Raw genomic sequence first — 15067 nt, forward strand, 5'->3', positions numbered from 1 at the left:
GATGCTGTCCTGAGCCCCAGGTAACATTCCTAACATTCCATTTAGTGACAGGTATTTTCATATGCAACAGTATAAACGCTGGAACTCATGTTTGTACAAGTCTTTCTGCATATTTCCTAAAGAAAGCACAACACGTAGTCAAGCTGGGGCGGCTGGCACCATTTTGTGGATCACTCTGTCATTCTTGTGTCAAGACTCGATATGCCATTAGCAGAAAAAGTGGGGTTTTTAAAGATGACTGCAGGAAAGGAAAAAGATCAGGCCCAGAAATTTTCATGCTCCAGGGAATGAAGAAAAGGGAGCAAACTATAGATCCATTGTACTCCTACGCCGGCACATCTGTGACCATCTCATGGGGATTTTGTGAAAGGGAATCTTAAGGTAGCAACGCCTCCTCAGTTTGCAGTGTGTAATCTAGGAGAGAAACAAAACCTAGATAAAATAGGAATATAATGAATTTGAAGGAGAACTGTCTACAACAAAAATGTCCATTGGAACAACCAAGTCTAAGATAGTTTCACCTTCAAACTGTTTATGTTTGGAACTCTATATTTTACTTTTTTGCTCCTGGTATTCTGTCACATTACCTGGTTATCCAGTTAATGCTTAAAAACAAAATAATTAAGAGGTTCATTAACATTTAAACATCCTTAGAAGCACCTTAAAATGGAGAAAACCCCTATGAAGTTATATCTTGCAATCAGCATTTAGGTTTTTTGGAATAAGATGTTGTCATACTTTTGCTTTGGATGTGAGGCTGCACTTTAATAGGTGCTAATTAAAATTAAAGTTTGGAAAATTATTCTTTTTCAGTGTGTTTCAATGTTTCAATGAAAAGCATTTTTTCCTTTTCTTATTTTCATATTCTGATTCCAGACATTATTCTGTCATGGTCAAGTTGTATTTTCTAAATTAACTAAACAAAAAAACAAACAAAAACAAAAACACCCCACGCATACACACAAACTGTAAAAAATGTGTCAGGTTTTCTGATTGAGGAACGTCTTTTTTTCTGCATATTTCACATCTGTAGTGTAGCAGAAGAAATTCTCTGTTCTCTTGCATGAAACCAAACCAGAAAAAATATGTCAATATTTAGCACTTTCCATGTTGCAAGAACCACATTGTCTGTCCTCTGTATGAAGACTTAATTATAGTAACAGCTCTATTGAATTTAAAAGCACATTCAAGTGAGTAAACATTGCATAAAGTCTAAACAATATAGCAAATGAACTTTCTAGCGACAGGTTCTCAAATAATTTGATTTCTTAATGTAGACCAGCCATCTCTGCACATTGTAAACTGTCTCATGGTATGTCTGAAGAGGAAATAATATTTTCTAGTGCACAATTAGAGGAAATGTGTCTTTCAGGGGTTATGGAAGTGGAAAAAACCCTCAGGCTGTGTGTCCCCTACAAAGTGATGATTTGAAACTTTTGCATTCCACAGCAACCAAGCCCTTTACTGTTGCTAAATTATTGTGGCAGGAAGGAACTTCATTGTAAGTTTGCATTACGGAAAGACTGTGTGCACCGTTTCTGTAGTCATCGGACTTTTGTGTGAGTCATTACAGCTGTTCTCACCATCACAGAGAGTCTGTGAACAGAGGTGCTGCTCTGGCAGCCTAATAATTTATGAATAAACTGGAGATAGGCACGTTCACTGGCTCTGGATAAGGACAAAATTTCTAGTTGGCACCATCTGATCACATCCAACTTTTATTTCAATATGATTTCTTCTTGAAACTGTTTCAGTAGTTTTGATTGGACAGTTCATGTTTTAATTACCACCAGGGGAGACATATTTCAGTTCTGCCTTCTGAAACTTCATCTCTCTCCCCAACCCTTCACTGATGGTTTTTCTGTTGGATAGTCTTACTCAAACTGGCTGCCTCAGAACTGATCAAATCTCAGGTATTTCCATCCTTAATCTCTTTCCCTACAGACTCATTACCTGGTATAATATTCTGGACCTCCAAATCCATCATGGTCTTAAAGATCTTAAAGATATTCTAATTTATTTATACTCTCATCTTACAAAAGGCAGGACAATCTTATACAAAGTTATTTAAGAGGGTCAGTCTGTATCTTCAAACCCATTGTCTATGCCCTAGACATGCGCTTCCTGAGACTAATAAACACAAAGTTAAGAACTTCGATCTTCAAGGCTGCTTAAATTTGAGATTAATTTTGTGACTAGGTGATTTATTTTTTTTTAGGAGAAAATGTCTTTTTGAAACACAGACCATTTAATGAGGGAGCAAGAATTAGACTATAGGTGATCAGTCACACTGCTTGACAACTGAATTATAAAGATTAATTCTCCAGTAATGCTGGTGAGGCACTTCTGAGAAACTTCTTGAAAGAAATTAATTCACTGAGTCACTGAAGGTTCCTGCATGGTGAATACATAGAAACAGTCTGTTTTGTAAAGCTAACTTGATGCACTCCAAAGAGCTGATTCATTCTGAGAGGTTCTTTCATGAAGCATCTTCTCTTTTTTTTTTTTTTTTTTTTTTTTCTTCCCAGGACAAAAAGTCCTTTCACCCCTCTTGAGAACTGATTTTTTCTGCTTTCAGTATCCACGTGCTCTCTCCCTGGAGACTTCTCTCAGCCAGCCATGAAATCAGTACCCCCCAGGAAGACACAATGCAAGCTTATTACTGCTTGCATCATTCTTGACATAATGATCCCTACATCTGAAGTGGAAACTCAGATTCAAGTCCACTCTATTGTCTGATTTCTTTTAGTCCAAATTACTTGCATTTAGTGTCTTTTATGTCTGAAACTTTTTAGTCCAGATTACTCAGATACTAAATTTAAATGACGGCTAACACCAAATTAATAGACAGTGATGTACTTGGATGCCTGTAATATCAGTTCTCCAATCACCTTGTGATGCCATGCAAATAATTGTCCCCAGTGCTGTTGCTCTTGTCTTTTGTCTTGTCTGTCTACTGATTTGTGTTTCATTTGTCAGTGACACATCTTGGTGTTTGTTTGCTCTTCCAGCTGTTGCAGCCACTGAGAGTCCTGTTTATGTCCTTTTAAAAGCTCCAGCTCCTTTAAACACTGCTTACTAAAGAGTGCTCTCTACTTGACAAAAGTCTGAGGAACAACCTGGCTTTTTCAAGATAACCAAGCTAAGCTTGGTGCCTTAACATGCCATGTGTTTAGCTGGGACTGCCATGTGAAAAGAGCAGTTCTCCTAAGCCAGTTCCCAGAGCTGGGAACTTATAGCTGAAAGAGAAGCTATTGTTTGTTTTACTTAAAAATAAACAATTTTTTAAAAGAGTAAAAATTGAGACAATAATATTGGAAGACCTCAGAGATGCCACTGCAGCCTATACATCCATGACATAAACAAATGAACAAAAGGAATGCTGTGAACCTGGCCCTTGTAGACTGTGAAAACTTGAGATTATTCTTCAACTATTCTTCAGCTATTATCCAACTATTTTTCTTTCTTTATTTTTCTCTCTCTCTTTCCCTCCCCCTTCCCTCTTTCCCCTTCCACCCAGTTTACTGCCTTTTTAGCACTTTTCCCCAGTAACTGCAGCTTATTCTGGACATCTGACAAGCCTGCTCCTGGTTGGACAATTTCCAACATTTCTACCTGGGACTGGTTCCCCATCCCGTGTAATCCTTTTGTCTACCTGTATGGTGTGCAGAGGGCAGATAGCTCAGAAAAAGTGAAAATGTTTAGCTCAGGAATTCATAGAGTTTCTGACATTACTGCAGCAGCCAGTATTAGCAGCTCTGAGAGTCTGAACTGACCTTAGTTGTAAAGAAACATCTTGGAGACAGCCACACGAGTAAATGTCTAACTTTCTTGTACCTTTCCAATAGAATGAGGAAGAAATTAATATAAAGATAAATGTATAAAGATAAATGTATAAAGAACTGGTGAATTTTTTCCAGAATTCAATACCACAGAGTATTCACACAGGAACTGTGTGAATCTTCCAGCCAAACTAACTTGCTGAGTAGTTTCTGTCACCAAACGTTCAGGGGTCACTGAGTAGACAAGACAAAATCATGAACACCAGAGACTTAAGAAGCTATTTCACAAAGCAAGAGCAATTTTCATTGTTTTTCTCACTGCTATAAAGCAAACAGTGCATTTTGCCAGTGCCTACATTGCACCTTTTCTGTGCCTCATGCCACAAAACTCAACTATTAGGACACAGGTAATGGCCTGGCAACCTTTCTACACTGCTTGAGTTGCACTTTTCTGTGCTGCTTCAGTTGCACTAGGAACTTGGAGCTGTGGGACAAAAGGAGTCAGTGTCTTCTCTTTAAATGCCAGTGCATAAACTGGACATCACCCCAGCAAAAGACCATGTCTGAATGCACTCCAACTGGTGACACACAGCTCTGCCAAGTCAGCCCAGGTCCTGACCCACACAATTAAGCACTTGGTGATGGTTGCAGTGGAACATAGCTTGGTGGAGACCATGCTTTCATGATAATCCTCTGGCAATATTCACTAGTGCCTGTGGCTCACCTTATGCTCCTTTTGCTGCTCCTGGATCCAGCATGAGCCCACTGCCATTTGTGGGAGATGACGCACCTTTTCATGGAGCTAAAAGTGACCATCTGTGAGGTAGGCAGAAGAAATCCTTAACTCCATGTTGTTGCCAGCACACTCATATAATGAAAGCACAGTTTCAGTTGCCTGTCTTTCTGTTGTAACATCGCAATAATGTGTGTCAGGCCTGGAGGATGTTTCACAGAGCTCTGGAAAGGCTCATGAACACCTCCACTTTGGGTCTTCTGAGCTTCTGTGTGATGCTGCTTCTCTTCAGAAACCCACACAGTCTACATTTAAAACCCTACCTTGCCTTTTCTGTCTTTTGGGGAATGCACTTAGAGCTCTGTTGCTTTTGTAATGTTTTGTAAGTAATGTTAGTTCATTACTTCAAACAAAACCTTTTTCTAATTATTGACCTGAAAAAGAAATGTTTCTTTCCCAGCTGGGTGAAACAGAAATATAGACTGGGGAATGACTGCAAGCACAAGCACATTGCATTTCTCTCTCTCTCTCTCTTTTTTTTTTTTTTTTTTTTTTTTAATATATATATAATCTATTTTTATTTCATATTTTCACCCAAGTTAGCTGGCGCTGTGTAAATTAGGCTGTTGATTTCAGAGGCATTCCTTCACTTAGTGTGATGCTTTGTGAAATTGTCAGCTAAGCATTAATCATCATTTAGCCTGTCATTTTGTCTGTGTCTGACATACATTAAACTGTACCTCAGGATATACACATCTGGCTGTGACAGTCATTTGTTAATTGAATGTGACTTTTAATGAACTTTTCACCCAGCAGACTATTCCAGGGATTTATCAACAACTCTATTTGATACAAGTGCTTCTATAATCTTTGAAAGCCAGCATCAAACAAGAGCATCGTGATTTCATGGCATCTGCTGCCGCACACAGAGCTGCATGTCCTGCCCATTAATCCCCACAGGTATCAGCTCCACCAAAGTTATGTCTGACTTAGTAAATGCAGGTTCCTAATGGCAGGTGTTTTGTAGCCACTCTCAGATATGTCTCCTGAACATGGCCATGCATCACAGCAGCCATCTCAGCGAGGAGTCCTGCCAGTGGCAGTGTCACCAGCCAGACTGGGCTTTCTTTTTGTTGCCTCAAGTTTGCCTACTTTTCACTGTTTGCATTTTGTTCTCATGAAGCTTCAAGAAAACTATGTATATTTTTGGAATTTATCTACTTTGTTTATGTATTTCTCCTCTGGGAGGAGAAAGATGATTGATGATTCGACCAATGAGGTCGAAGAGGTGGCAACCTGTGTAGCCAATCTTTGGCCTGCTTGTCAAAGTGTATATAAAATGGCGTCAGAAAAATAAATATCAGAACTTTCCTGCTGAGCTTTCTGCTGCCTGCTTTGTTCTTTCATGTCCCTAACAGTGACACTTCTTCTCCATCCTTTGAAGAGCATGCTGTCAATGGCGTGGTGCCTAAGCTGTTGGTGAGCCTGCCTGTGTGCCTGTGTTCCCCATGGCAGTGACTTGGGAGCAGCTACTTTCCCTTGGAAAGCAGAAACAGCCTGCAAAGGCTAGCACAAGTTTTTCATACAAAAGAAGCGAGGATGATCGAAATGGTAGGACACCAATCCACAGTGTGTATATCTGGGATGCAAAAACCCAACTTTATAGTGGGAAAAACCCTTTCCTTATTATTTTGTTTCTGTTTATAATAGGGATTTGTTTGTAACAACTAGTCAAGAGATGCTTCTTTCTTTATCTCGATTTCTGATTGCCATTGTGTATATTTCTTTGGAAGAACTAGAGATCAAACACAGAACAGGATGAGGGAAGCTTTGGAAATTAGCTATGTATACAGAGACTTGGCAAAAGCATTAACAGATGCAAAGAAAACTAAAAAAAAAGAAAGAAAATAATCGAAATGAAAGCAAAACACAATATGAATATGAAAAGGGAACAGTTTGGAAATGGAAATACAGCACACTTGGAATTAATGTAGACTCTTTCTAGGCCTGGCGTGATTCATACTGTGCCAAGGGGCTGTACAATTCGCATCAGTATCTATGTTTCAATACCATTTTGTAACCAGGCTATTTAAATCCTCTAAGGCTTTTGTGAATGAGCGTGGACACGAGGAGGGGCAGGAGGCAGGAACTGGATATCTGCAAGGCACATCTCACATGCAACCTGTCAGGGCCAACTCTGGGCTGAAAAAGCAGCATCTCTGTTCAAACCTTGGCTTTGTCATTCTGATACAAACACCCATTTCAGCTGCAGATCCTCTGGGCAATGTAATCTCCTCCCTTACCCTCAGAGTGCTTTAACTCAAAGTGCATTTAGAGCTGTCAGTTCTGTTCGAGGTGGCAGCAAGACATGATGCTCAATGCTGTATCACAGCTGACAGGATGTCTGTGCGTGGAAGTTTCCATGTATTTGGATGCATGCATGTAATCAATCTCATGAATCAGAGGCTTGATTTTTGCCTTACAGTTGCTTTCAGCTTCTGTGGAGTTCACTCTTGCTTTGTGCTAATTCAGAGGCCAGTTGCTGGAGGCCATGTCCTGCTTTTGATCAATGTGAGGGTGTAATGGCAACAAGAACAAGATGCTGTCATTTAGAGTAATTGTGCTATGCAAACTAGGGAGGGCTCCATGCACTGCTCATGTGCTGCAGATATTTTAATGCAAATATTGATAAATAATAAACAAACCCCCTAGTATTCTTAGTCATCTTTCCAACTAACATTCTCTCTGAGAAGATTTCTGAATTTCTCCAGAGTCCAAGCTTTTCTCGAGAAAAGACCATAGGTATTAAAGCTGCAAGAAGCTGAGACACAGATGATGCATTTGCTTTTCTGTTTCTGTACCCTATTATAGGCCTTGTTGTTTTGGGTCATTTATTAGAGGCCTCATATATATAAAGAACTAGGAATCTCAATTTTTTGTGTTTAATTGCATCTGATAAATATTTCTCCCATCATTTGCATTTTTTTACCCATTTATGATTTTTGTTTCTACTTTATTCTCTGATCACATGGGCAAAGTGTCATTTAATAATTTATGGCATAGAACAGGTACTTCTTTTTATTTGTTTCAAACACACTGCCTAAGGATTTCATTCAGTGACTCTTTTCTTGTTTTGTAAGACAGAAGTTGAATCTGGATTACTTTCTTTAATATCCTGTGATGGTTCTTTAAATAGTTATTAATCCTTTTAATCTCAAGGTAGTTGGGACTCTTTATAAAGGTCTTCACAGTTCTTTCCAGAAAGACCTAGATAGAAGTATTAATGGAATTTAAAAGTGTATATAAAGTGGATCATTTACATATGAAGGAGCTTGATGAGGCCTCCAGGAGATGGGAAGAGGCACAGCTTCCTCATAAGAATTATACAATAGAATCATTCAATATGATCACAGAATCCTTTAGGTTGGACAAGACCTTTGAGATCATTGAGTCAGCCATTAACCCAGCCCTGCCAAGTGCATCTCTAATGTGTCCCTAGGCATCACATCTACACAACTTTTAAACACCTCCAGTGAATAGGGACACAGCCACATCCCTGGGCAGTTTCTTCCAATGCTGAACGACCCTTTTGGTGAAAGAAGTTTTCCTGATATCCAGTCTAAATCTCCCTGGTGCAGTTTGAGACCATTTCCTCTCACCCTATTGCTTGTTACCTGGGAGAACAGATCACACTCCACCTGGCTACACCCTCCTTTCATGTAGTTGTAGAGAGTGATGAGGTCCCTCTCTGAGCCTCCTTTTCTCCAGGCTAAACAACTCCAGCTCCCTCAGCTGTTCCTCACAGGACTTGTGCTCCAGATCTTTACCAGCTCCGTTTCCCTTCTCTGGACAAGCTCCAGCACATCAATGTCTTTCTTGTAGTGAGGGGCCCAAAACTGAACACAGAATTTTAGGTGTGATCTTACCAATGTACAGGGAGACAATCACTGCCCTGGCGCTGCTGGCCACACTATTGCTGATACAGGCCAGGTATTAGTTCAGTTATTTATAAGCCAAGTGATACTATTTTTTAGGTTATTTTTAAGAGGATTGTCTCAAATACAAATAACCTCTGGAGCCCTTCTCAAGATTTTGTACCTGTCTATTTTGTCGACTTCAAAAAGTATTTGAATGGCAAATTTACCTCAAACTTAGTGGGACAATACCTGATCTCTCAAGATACTTCCAGGTGAATAGGACTCAGGCAAGCTGATTTTATTATCCATTTTCCTTATATGAGCTTTTGTTTCTTCTTCCAACCACTCGATATAGGATAACTCTGCAGACCTGATTTTGTAAAGAAAGTGGATGGATATGAATGTCTCCAAGCTCTTTGGTAGAAACAACTGCAAAGGAAGAGTTGCATTAGTACCTCTTTCGTGGCCTTTTGTGATCCTCCTACGCCTTAGTAATCCTTCAGCTCTGCAGAACTTCCTAGTTCTTGTGGTCTAAGGTTTTATGAATAACTTTTATACTTGCCTTTAGCAAGCTGTTCTTCATTTATATTTTTAAGCCAAATATTTTTTTTAAGTTTAGGATCTGTGTAAGCTCCCTTGTTTCCTCATAACTTCTGCTTCTGGAAAAATGTCTTTTACCTTCAGATAAAATCTCTTCTATTTAATTTTGTCGTCTTATTTATCTAAGAATCTTTGTCTTTTCAATATTAATTTATTTTTCCACCTCTTAAGTTGATGCTTTTAAAGAGTCCAAAATGTCAGCTTTCTAAAATCAGTGCTCTAGCAAAAAGGAGAGAGTTCAGAAGCCTTTACTGTGGTAAGATTCTGTCTCCAGCTTAAAAGGCAGCCTCAGCCTCTGATACATTGCTACCTTCCAGTGCCATGGCTGCTCAGATCCTACGAAAATCCAACTAAGCAAAGTTCAATCCCCAGGGAGGGGCCACAGGCAGGACATTTTCTCCATGGCCCATCCCGTGAGGTGGCCTATGGAGAAGGATGGTGCTCCTGCCGCTCCCCACTGCTCCCCAGGTGTAATCCCTTTCCCCTCCTGGCTGTACTGCCAGTGCCTGCTGCAGAGAGCAAAACAGTCATAAAAGTCCGAATTTTGGGTTTGCTTCATTTTTACTTTCTTTATGTCCTGTTTATCTTTAAAATTTTAGATGCCAAGTGGAACATGGAACATGGTCACAGAATCTGGGGCACTGACTTTATTCCCTGTCTCCTGGGCACCACAGTAAACCATAATCTTCTTCATAAATTTCACAACTGGAATTCAAAAACAGTTATTTACAGTATTTTCCTCGCTGGTTTGTTTCCTCTGGTAGTAATTGACTCAATTAGAGGCGTCTTTGGGAATCTGAAACTCAACAATATGTACAATATAATATAAAGAAAGACAGGTTTGGCATGAATATTATTAAAATACATTAGGATTTTTCCTAATCCTCCAGATATTTAAAAGTATAGAAACTGCACAGGGCTACAATATCAGTTCTCAGTGAATGAAAAGTTTCTCAGCAAGACTTACAAATACAAAATTTCTTTTTCAAGTAACATTGATTTTGCTACAAGAAAGGAGAAAATAAAATAAATAGCAGTTGATAATAAAGAAATTAAAAAGAAACCCAGTTATGGCTCCAAATGTGGAAGTTCCACATTTCTGTCAAGGCATGCCCACAGCAGAAAGTAAATTGATCCCAGCTGCTTCAAAGCAGGTTTCCACTACTGAACACCACTAAGGTATCTGATTCACTCTTTTGCAAAAAGGTTTTTTTTTTCTCTCAGTGCCACACTGGGAACATGCACATCCCTGAAGAACTCGTTGTCATGGAGTAATCATCTCCCTCCATAGGCATCAGTGGTTCCTCCAGGCGTTCGTGCTGGATCTGAGTCAGAGCAGGTGTCTGAAGTGCTCCACTCCAAACCCCACACATGAAATCCCTCCTGCACATAGCACATGCCAGCTACATCAGGAAAGGTGAGGAGCATCTCCTGCTACCTCAGAACTCCTACAACTGCCTCAGCCTGAAGGAATCCACAGGTTGGATTTTCCCTCAGAAGACACACAAGTGGGCTAGAAGGATGTCAAAGACTTCAAGATGCCAAGTTAAGTGCAGGGCAGGACCTTGGCACTAATACCTGTGTATCCTCCTTAGCTCAGGTGTCCTCACACAAAGCAAGCCCAGGTGACCAGCACACTGAATTTCAGTTTCTGCTGGAAAAAGGAGCTGCTGAATGAGAATCTATGGTACAAATACTAGCTTTGTAAGAGAATAACTGCAGGATCATTCTTCTGAAGAAACCTTCCTCATAACCTGGAAAAGGAAAGACATTTACCAGTTATTTTTGTCATTAAGCTAAAAATAGTAGTCTTAAGAGAGTTTTTTGAGAAATCAAGCCATCTGCCCAAATAATGAAAAAAATGGCAAAGAGAGTAATCATTAAAGGAGATACAGTGAATTATTTTCTAAGAAAAATATTTTAGAGGGAGTATTGGCCGGACTCCAAAGTACAGCTCTTGTACTTTAAGAGGACGTTTGGAAAGATCTAATGAAAATGCAACATAATCAACCAATTCTAAGCCATCACCTGAGTTATTTGGTATTTAAAGTTCCCATTCTAAATAGGATTACTTTAACAACATGGCTTAAATAATGTTAAAAATAGATCCTAAGTATTCTAGGTCATGCCAAAAATATGTAAGAAGTAAAACCAAGGGATTTTAGGTTCATGAAAGCCAACCTCATTTTCAAAATGGAATAAAACTCTAATCCTCTGTTTCTTTTTATTTGTTATCATAAATAAATATGATAAGCTTGACATGGTTTGTAGCATAAGCACTGCAAAACACAGGTAAGATACCCACCTTTGTCTTCATTTGTCCAGTTCTCAGTATATGAATGGAAAGTTTCTGAGTTTAAGTGTAAAATTTCTGTGCAGATTTCCCTTTCATTTGGCTCTGACTGGATCTACGGAAACAGCTGGATGAAGTCTTATATATATATATATATGTGTGTGTGTATGTATGTATATGTATATATACATACATACATATATATGTATATGTATATCTATATATAGAGAGAGAGATTATAGTGTGATTTTCAAAACAGCTTAAAGTGATTTCAAAATAGTCTACAGTCCTTTTGGTACAATTGAAAAAACAAAACCAACAAATCTATGCTATGCTCAAAATATCTATTTTAAAAAACTTTAGGAGTCAGTTTGGTGGTAGAACATGCCTGAAGATGTTAATTTTGTGTTTCCACTGAAACACAGTCTTTAAGATAGAGAACTTGCAGCATTCTTCACCATTTTAAGTGGAAAATGGCAAAGACTGCTGATTTCAGGCCCAAGGTTGGATTTTTCCAAACTCCTGCACCAAGGCATGTCCCAGAGGTCAGCAGCCTTGACAGAGGCGTGCAGCTGCACCACAGCCTCTCCCTGTGCGACGTAACGAGGCCCGGAGCCAAAAGGGGTCACATATGACTACATCCAAGTGCCAACTTTTTGTCACACGCTCGCTGCTTGCGTCGGGCAGGAGTGGGAGGATGTCCTGTGTCATTTTGCTGGTGCAGTTTGAGGGACTGCAGCCAAAAAAAAAGGGGAAAGAAAAGGGAGTAAAGTCAGCGAGGCTCCAGGTAAGAGCTGTTTTCTCTGTTGTTTTTAGGGCACCGGGACCTGCTCTTCCCCCCACATCAGTGTGCAGCAGGACAGCTCTGTGCGCTGTCGGGGCCACGGGGGACAGGGACCCTCGGCAGGTGCGTCCCTCCGCGCCTGCTGCAGGGCCGGGGGTGTCCCACCCAGCTCCCCTCTCCCGGCCGCAGCGGCAGCCTGAGCCAGCCCGCCATCGGTATTTTGGAGAATGGTGCCCCACGCCCGCCACCTCCAGGCCTGGCAGCCCCTGGAGCCCGGCCCCCCCGCGCTGCTCCCGCCGGGACGGGCTGCGGGGACGGGCGCGCCGGGGGGGCGGGCACGGCATCCCGCCGCCTCCCGGCACGGCATCCCGCCACGGCATCCCTCGGCTCCCGGCACGGCATCCCGGCACAGCATCCCGCGGCTCCCGGCGCAGCGCCATCCGAGGGCAGGCACCTCCGGCGCCGGGTGAGGGCGGCGGCGGCGGCGGGGGAAGCCGGGGCCGGGCGGGGGGCGAGAGGCGCGGTGCCGTCCCGCTCCGCCCGGGCCGTGCCTGCCGGGGCTGGATCGCCCGCCCGGGCCGGCTGGCGGCAGGAGCATCCCGCAGGAGCGGCAGGGTGGCGGGAGGGGCCGCAAACCGGAGCGATCGCGGCGACGAGGAGCGCCCAGGTACCGTGCGCGTCCCTCCCGGCCCGGGCATCGAAGGGAACGGGGAGAAGTTTGGAGCGGAGAGCGGGCGGCCCGGCAGCTCCGGGTGAAGCTGCTGCGGAGGGTGGTCCTGGGGACGTGATGTCCCGTGCCCGACCACCGTGTCCCAGGCGTTCTTCGGGATAGGTCACGGGTGATCTGCCGCTGCCTCCCTGCCCTGGGTGCTTCCGGACTAACCAGGTTTAATGTTTCTTAGCGCCCGGTATTATTAACCTTTAGGGGAAGCCGCTAATCGGTGTCATACACAGGCTGCCTCTCATCGGCAGGGAAACTGAAATTACTTTTTCTCCGGCAGAAAAGCAATCAGAAGTGCACCAGGTGCGATTTTTCAGCACGTCTCCTTCCTGGAATTATGTTTATATGGTCAAATTAATCAGTGGCGACAACACGAAGGCTAGAGAGTGATTAACTCCTTAAGTATATTACAGAACATATTTGAAACATAACTGTTTTGCATGAAGTCCATAATTTAAGTTTCACGGACAAGATAATGAACAACTAACATGCAGTTTGTGAATGCAAAATCCATGCCTAGAAAACCAGGTAAAATACATCACTGACTTTCAGCTTTCTGTGTTTGCAAGGAATGTCCCTGTGTTTAGATCACATATCAGGCAGGATTTTTTTTTTTCTGATTGCCAAAGAATGTTGGCAGTAAGAGAATTGTTTCTTAATTCAGTTATAAATTATGCTTCTCAACATTTATTGAAGTTATTTGTGAGCTTTGCAGAGCAGACAAGTGTTTTTAGCAAACAGAGAAGTAAAAGATAAAAAATTCCTGAAGCAATAGATAAAATTACTGTCTACCTTTGGGGGCATTGTGGTTAGGATTGATTAATGTGGAAATTTATAGGGCATATTGACTTACATTGTATAACTTCATCACCTTCTAGGAAAAAAACATTCCTTGATGAAAAGTTTGATCAAACAGAGACCTTAAAAACAGCTGAAGGAAAGACAATGACACTTTGTTTACCTTTTCTGACTGAAGAAGTCATGGGGATGAGAATGGCCTGAGTTACTGAGTTTTTCTGTTTCAACTTGTATTATTCTCTTTGAACTTTTGAACTTGAATGCTCATGCCTTGATGGTTTTAAAATATTACATTGTGGTTGATAGCAAATACATATGTAAGTAAGATAATTTGAAAAAGCTGTAAATATCCATATAACTTAGAAAAGCACACAGTTTAGTGTACTATTAGAGTGAAGGTTTAGTTCTATACCTTGGGTTTGTAATACGCCCTGTTGGAACAACAGTCTTTTTTTGTTTGGTTGGTTGGTTTTGGTTTTTTTTTTAATTACATAGGTCATGACAGTTAGAAATTAAGGCAAAACAGCAGAAAACATCAGCACGCTGGTGTTTTATACATCAGCATGTATAAAAATATACATGAATTTCAAAATCATAGCAAATTTAAAAAATATTGATGCAAATCATGAAATGCAGAGAGGTAGAAACTCAGTCAGGTCATGTTGTTAATATGTCTGAAAGTGCAGAACTGTTCCCTTGTCCATTTACTGACTGTCCTGTTAACAAATAATATTTTCTATTAGTATACAGACGAGGGTTTTTAGTGAACCTTTCAGAATGTAACTGCTTCCTTCAGTTTCTAAAACCTGAGATGGAAGATCTGTGAGGAATCATTTGTATAGTTATCTCCACCAGCTCAACATCATATGTTCCCTGACCTCCTGCTGGCCTTTTGGCTGTAATTCTTTGGTTTCTCCTCCTGATGAAGATGCCTCAGGACCGCACTCGGTTCTCTGGGCGTGGCTTCCTCTTGACTGGCTTTGAGGAGGGAAAGTGAGGGAAATTAGTGTGTTCTCTCCACTTCTTGATGTCCAAAGAGCCTCCATGCACTGCAGGTGTCTCCCTCCTCCTCTCAAATAATTTTGTAGCAGTGGAACCGTTCAACATTTTGGATTGATTTTTTGCGCTCTGTGGCAGACTGGTCGCCCCGACCCATGGGATCACCCCCAGCACTGAAAGGGGAGAATTACAAAAGTAAATCCAAATGATCTTGTCTGGTAGAAGTATTTAGACAGTCAAACATCTGTGTTAGAATGGATTAAGATTCTGGCATTTGCGTTTTTACAAGGGGATCATCCAGATTTTCGTTGCAGCCTAAGAGTATGGCTTAGCAGAAATCCTAGAAAGTCAGAAATGGTGATCTGTTTGTGAAAAGCTCCCAAATCTGGCTTTCCTCACGTGAAATAACGTCTTCTGTACTTGACTTAAAAATTCTAGGC

General features: G+C 41.3%; 1 protein-coding gene across 3 annotated transcripts in view; it reads left to right on the forward strand.

Moving 5' to 3' along the window:
* Positions 1-11997: 11997 nt before the first annotated feature.
* The window catches only part of PKIB (cAMP-dependent protein kinase inhibitor beta), a 55147-nt gene continuing 52077 nt past the window's right edge, over positions 11998-15067 (forward strand). The window contains exon 1 of one of the 3 annotated variants that reach the window (XM_066314334.1): positions 11998-12112. The gene's annotated coding sequence lies outside the window, so the exon portion shown is untranslated. Of the gene's footprint in view, positions 12113-12464; positions 12576-13024; positions 13134-15067 lie in introns of those variants that run through there. The other 2 variants (XM_066314333.1, XM_066314335.1) reach the window with 2 other exon arrangements.

Source organism: Sylvia atricapilla, chromosome 3, assembly GCF_009819655.1.
Source record: "Sylvia atricapilla isolate bSylAtr1 chromosome 3, bSylAtr1.pri, whole genome shotgun sequence".
In the NCBI taxonomy this organism is placed as follows: domain Eukaryota; kingdom Metazoa; phylum Chordata; class Aves; order Passeriformes; family Sylviidae; genus Sylvia; species Sylvia atricapilla.